The following is a 6874-nucleotide window of genomic DNA, read 5'->3' as shown; positions in this document are numbered from 1 at the left end:
TTGAGGTCTTTCATTTATTTTTTTTTTACACTAGCCACCCTCAACTTAGATGCTTTGTCTAAGTTAAAATATACAATGTTAGCATTTGGCTAAGTTTAGAACTAAATATTAAAGTCCTATGGAGAGTTACTGATAGGGGCGGGAGGTTATACCAATTCTTAGAGGTACAATATAGGTTCAAATAGGAACAATCTTTCAGTCCGGGTTGCTTCTTTAGGTTAGAAGGTTTAGAACTTCAAGGAGGCCTGTTATCCTATCCTAATGACTCCACTAGAAGACTGTATCCATGGCTCGGGCAAGTTCTAAGTCTTATTCTATGAAAGAACTGCCAGTAAATCCTCATACCCACAGGCATCGAAGTTAAACATCCTTGACAATTCTCCGAATGTTCATTACATGATTCATGCACTTTTTTACACACCAATGCTGAATACAGAATTACTGATGGTTATTTGCAAATGCTTAACTGAAAAAGTAAATAATTACAGACACATGTTCAACGTCTTATGCCAACATCATTCATTCTCCATATTTACAACTAAGTGCTGAAACAGAACCAATTAATAGATTAAACACTTGTATTTATATTACGCTTTGTAGAATTTAAATGAAAAAATAAAAACAACCTAGACATGCCGCTTCTACTAGATAGCACATGATTAGATTCAGAATATTGGCAACATCATCCAACCATGGTGTAAATACCCCCACCCACACACAAAAAACTATGCATTGTCCTCAAAGTAATAAATTACCGTACATGAGAAATGGGATATTTACATAGCCTCTCATTTCTCTGAGGCTTCTATCAGGTGTGGTGAGTCTCCATCATCCTCACCCTGCAAAATGTTAGCCCCTATGGTGGTAGGAGCACTCACAACTTCACCCTCGATATTTTGAGGGATGGTTTCCCAAATTGAACCTGTACTTTGCCCCTTTTATGGGGCACCACTAGTAGAAACTCCTGCAACTTCATTTTCTTGTTCTCTTTGCTTCCTTTTAAATTTCTTCTTTGATTTCTTCACAGCTCTCCTCGGGTTGTGCTGGTCTAACTCCTCAGGTGACATTGCTTCTCTCTTTCTCCTTTTTCTTCTTTCTTTGCTGCTTGTTCATCCATTTGCTTCTTACCTTTATCCTTCACTGGTCTACCTATCAGATCTAAAATATCCTCATCATCATCACTTACCGCCAGAGTCAGAACAAATATAGGCGGTTGTGATTGTTTCTTCTTTAACTCAGCTATGTCAGTCTTTGCCTGCTCAAATTCAGCCATGAGCTTGGCAAGATCAGGAACAGATAATGAATCTAGCCTTTTGTTGATGTGAGCTTCCATGTTATCAATCCTCACTTGAATAGTTTGAAATAGCCTGACTGCTTCGGCCACGATTTCATCCACAAAAGGTTTAAAATCTCCAGCCCACTTTTCTAACTACTTCTGGAACCTCTTTTAATTCTTCACAACTTTGACAAAATTCACCGGGTTGAATCTGTATTCTGCAAAATCTACTCTACTAGAAAACTCTGTAGAATCTGATCTTACAAACGTACCCTGGGACACATAATCAGAAGGCACATATGTGGTAATAGGTAAAGGCATACCTTCGGGAATTTCTGTGGCTTCAGGAAATGGTGCAGACTGAGACTGATTGTTGGAGGCTTGTTCACTTGAATGTCAAACTTTGAATCATCTCTGGACTTCTCAATGTCTTGTTTATGAGTGGTAGAAACTTTATTATCAATGCCTTGAATCAGCGGCACACCAGCATGTTTGCGTAATGTAGTAATCAAGCATAGGAAAGGTATGGAAGTAGTCTGCTTATATGCCCTCACAAATATCTCATCTACAATTATCTGGCCAAAATTAATATCCAAACCGAAAACCAAACTGGCTACCGTCACGGCCCTGTGATTATCCAGGTTTCCATCTCCTTTAGTTGGTATTAACCTCAATCGAACAACAGCCCACCAAAACATAGCCTTGAAACTAAGTGTGAATTTTGCAATGCGTTCTTTGGGGTTAGTTGCCCAGGATGGATTTCCATCATCAGTGGTAAACGATGCTGCCCAACATCTCTAGCCAGAAGCATTTTTTATTCTATATTCAAAATCAGGGACAGCAGGTGGAGCTTCGTATGCTGGCCCAAACAACATTCTGTTGATAGTTCGGGCTGAGATATCAATAACAACTCCTCGGACTGGAACAGACTCCCTGTTTGATCTATTCAAAATTGGAGTCCCCTTCTGACATTCAGCTTTTACTAGACAAATATAATTTGCAATGAATTCTCTTACCTAGTTTGGTTGGTACTCCCCGGCAACAGCACCAAAATTTGATACGCCCAAATTACAACTCTCAGTAGAAAGTATAAGCAGTCTCTGTCAAATATAGAACCCAACTTGGTTGGGTGTTGAATCCCACAGAGAATACTGTGCTCACTAAGTGTCGTAATTGTTATTAGACTGTTGATCAGAGTTTCTTAACCAAAATGGGGGTTTGGTTTTTCTTTAATTTGTAAAATGATAAATTGTAACAAGATTAGTTCAACTAATGATTTTCTCCGTATTTCGTAACTTTATGAGATTAATCAAACCAGGGTTATGATCACCAAAATGCCAGCATCATTTGGGTTGTGAATTATTTATGAGTTCCACTTAACAATCAGCTGCAAGAAAGGTTGAATCCTATTCTATATTCATTAGTTTCTCAACCTATATGGATATATTATCCTATAATTTTCTCAAACTCATAGGATGCCTTATTCTTTCAACCTAATTCTCATGTAAGCTAATCCTATTAGGGAATTAGATATTACTCTAAAGGTTAAGGCCCTTAGAATTCATGTAAACACCTTCTTTTCCCCACAAACACTTTCCTCTCAGACAAGTAGTGTTCTAGGGCTTACTCTTCAAGTTTGCAACCAAGAAAAGTCATGAAATGGAAGAAAGGTTTATGCAATGTTATTCAATTATGAAACTCAAATTGATTCCCAACCTATAGATGTATTTCACATTAAGGATCCCATAACCCTAGTTATGAGATTTAGCCACAACACTCCATAGAAGATAAACAATTCATTCTTGTATTATTCATAAATAAATGGAAAGTTTACTTACAAAGAATCCCAAGAATCAGTTCTTGAATCTTCAATGATCTGTTATTTGATACTAAAATTCCCCAAAGTACTTGGATACCAAGAAGTTCAATAGATGAAAAGAAAACTTGTAAAAGGTAAAAGATACGTTCTTAACCCTAAAAGTTGGTATTTATATGTCCCAGCTAAAAAAAGAATTTAAAATTTAAAAAATGGAAAAACCGCGCCCCATTTAACGGTCCATATGACGAACCGTCAAAGATCTGATGGTCCACCATCTTTCTCGTCACTCGATTCATCCTAATGGCAGTTTCTGGATAACATCTGATGGTACACCTAGCGGTCCATCGATGGACTGACGGTCCGCCATCTTTACCATTACAGAGTCATTTTGGAAAGCAGCTTCTGGATAAGAACTAACCGTCAATATGGTGGTCCATCCCATGTCTGACAGTCTGCCATATTGTCCGTCACTCGACTCTTCTGGAGGCCTTGTTCTGGTTCAACTTGATGGTATATATGGCGGTCCATCATAAGCCTAACGATCTATCATTTTGACTGTCAATTCCCCTTTTCTGCTACTTTTTCCAGTTTTCTTCTATGGTTATCTCCTTTTACTAAAACACTAAAAACCTTCATTAAATATCACTTTGGTTTCTTAAAAACATACAATTTTCCTAAGAAAATGATGCTAAATGTTCCATAAAACACCAGAACATCAATAATAAGCAGAAATATAAGAATAAGTGGATCTCAAATCAAATAAAGTAAAGCCTCATAGGTGGCACACCATAATCATTCCAATAATAACAGCATCTAAAGTCTCAGCCTCAGACCTAGTAGGTACTTAATACAACTGACCACGCTCGTCACCTGGTTGGGTACCTGACTGTTCTCATGTCCTGTCTGCCTGAGAACCTTCTTGAGTACCTTAGAGACCACCCCTACGACCGTGAGAATCACCTCTAGCTGAGGGATAAACTACTCTAATAGGGGTAATATTCTGAGTTAAAGCAGTAATCACCCTACGACTAGCACAATCCTGCAAATAATAACCAAAAAGTCCATAAAGAAAACAGAAAACACAAGTTGAACAAGAACCAATAGATATGAATGACCTAGAATAACCACTGAGACTAAAATAAATAGAAGGATAAACACCTCAAATATTGGCCACTACCCTTACCAGGGTTACCATTAGCACTAGACTGACCTCCATTAATAATCTAAACTCATGCCTAAACCGATTGACTAAGTTGACTCTGAGAGTGATAGAATGGACACAAAGTATACCTACTTTGAGATCTACTATCTCTGGGTTGGAAACTACGAAGGCTCCTACTAGATCTTTCCTGAAACCTAAGCCTCTTATCACGGCTCTTACGACCCTTGATAAGTAGTATAGTTACCACTCATTTCCTTTGAATCTATGTACACTACTATGAATTAATGATATAAATAAGACAATTGCATCATATGAATGCACTAATTCCCATATTTTGTAGTACTATGAGTGATAAAAGAAAAAAAGTAAAATCAGCTAGAAAAAATCAAAACGAAAAGAGATATGCAAAAGATGGAAAAGCCAAAGAAGGATCTGACCCTCAATTACCACGATCGCAGTCTGAGGGTCGCGATCTTAAAAACTAAATATTGGTCAAACTATTTACGATCGCGATTGTCTTATTACAATTGTGTTAACCACAATCGTGGTCAAGCTGTAGCAATTGAGGCTTTGTGGGTTTATACCTAGAGAAAATTGTGTAATTTTCTGTAGTCGACCCCAAATCCTATTTAAGGAAAAAACCCTTTCTTATTTGGAATTCATAACTTTGAGAATTGATTTTGAAAACTTTGTAAACCCTACTAATTTTGCGAAACTATTGTGTTTAAATTTCCAATTTGAGTTTAGTGAAATTAAAGTTAAATTGAAGAATGTTCTTCATTTCAATCTCCATGGATGCATTAAATGACCCTTTAGGTATATTTTTTCTCTCTAACTTCCTAAGTAGATAAATATTTATCTTGGGATTACATTGAAATAGGGTACAAATATGTGTGGGTTGTGATTTATTAGTGTAGATTCTCGGTCATTGATTATGGGTTTTACTAATGCTTTCTTGATTTAGTTGGGATTTGTGGGTGAAAACCCCAAATTCCTAAAATGGATTTCTGGGTGAAAACCCCTAATTCCCAATCTCTCACATGATCCTTGAAAGAGGGATGTGAGTATAACTATGGATCTTTTATAATCCTTAAAAGAGGGATATGAGTGACAAGGCATTAGTGAATAATAGTTAGATATAGCTTATTATATTTTCATTATCTTATAAATAAGGATGAGTTCAGAATTAGCTAGGTCTTGGGCATCTTTCTAGAAATTGGGATGCCCAATTGAGGTATTAAGTGGATTTAACTACCACATATATGAGGTATCTGAAAGAGTCCATGGATGATAATCTTAAGGTTTGGTTGAAAAAATAACCTCAAGAACTCCTAACCTAGCCTATCCATGTAGTTGTTGACTTGAATTAGCACTTAATGATCATGAATCCATGCATTATTTTCCCCTAGGGAGACATAATCCCAAGACTTATTCCATATTGGAATCCTATTCACAATTGTTGCCTTAAATTGCTAGTCTGAATAGACTTTTGTAGAATAACCATCCAAACCACCCCACCTCCCATTTTAATTTATGTATTTCTTTTTATTTACACTACGATCATATACTTAGATGCTATCAACACCTATAGGGTTTGAAGACTAGACTGACTCCTTAAGGATTCAACCTTAACATGAGTTGAGCTCTTTGACAATAATTGTCCTATATCAAAACTGTGGCATAGGTGAGCATGATCAAAATGGTGTCATTGCTAGGGAGTAAGACTTATTTTTCACTTTTGTGGTGTTGATTATACCTTTGGGTATACCCGTGGTGATTTTGATTTACTTTGTTTGTTGTTTTTGTTTCCTTTTAGGTGATTTAAATGGTGTCCACGACACTATCAGTGACCATGTAAGTAATGTCGAGACTTTTGATGGTCTCCTTAATGACGAGGAGAAACTTCATGATGTTGGATGTGTGAGTTCTATCTGTATCTCTCCTAATCAAGGTAATTGGGTATTCCACATCACAAGCATTATATTGTACAGACTTCAAATGAAGGGTCTCTTTGGGGGGCAAGCTCATGAAAACCCTAACTTGCATTTAAAGAATTTTATGGAAGTTTATGCCTTCTCGACATTGATCATATCTCATAAGAGTCTATAATATTGCGCCTCTTTCTATTTTCTCTGATAGGTGAGGTCATATTATGTCTTTGATCTCTTTTAGTCAGGTCAATCATATCGTGGGATGAACTTACCATTGCATTCTTAGACTGTTACTTCCCACCATCTAAGATATTGTAATTGCATGATGAAATCACTAATTTTCATCAATTGAATGGAGAACCTCTATATAAGGTATGGGAGATATTTAATGGGAAGCTCATGCAATGTCCCAATCATGAGGTCCCTGAGAAGATGTTTCTCAAAATCCATTATCAAGCTTTGGATTAATTAAACAAAACTGTGGTGGATAATATGGTTGGGGTTTCACTTATGAAGTTTTCGTGTAATGTGGCTACAAACTTGCTTGAGAAAATCACCAAGAAAAATTAAGGATGGCATACCCAAGACACTAAGGTAGCTAAAGGGTCTCTTAATTCCTCCTATGTTGATAAAGAGCAAAGAAAAAAATGAAGAGAGAGAGAAGAACATGGCAAAAATGATGATAT

The 6874-nt window shown here is 36.7% G+C and overlaps 1 non-coding gene across 1 annotated transcript; it reads right to left on the bottom strand.

Moving 5' to 3' along the window:
* Positions 1-6504: 6504 nt before the first annotated feature.
* Positions 6505-6610, bottom strand: LOC124890231. The gene has a single exon (XR_007049023.1). It is a non-coding gene; the product is annotated as a small nucleolar RNA R71 (small nucleolar RNA).
* Between the last annotated feature and the right edge of the window lie 264 nt (positions 6611-6874).

This window comes from Capsicum annuum, unplaced genomic scaffold, assembly GCF_002878395.1.
Source record: "Capsicum annuum cultivar UCD-10X-F1 unplaced genomic scaffold, UCD10Xv1.1 ctg14616, whole genome shotgun sequence".
NCBI lineage: Eukaryota > Viridiplantae > Streptophyta > Magnoliopsida > Solanales > Solanaceae > Capsicum > Capsicum annuum.
Note: the sequence above shows the minus strand (reverse complement) of the source record. Positions and strands in the feature narration are given on the sequence as shown.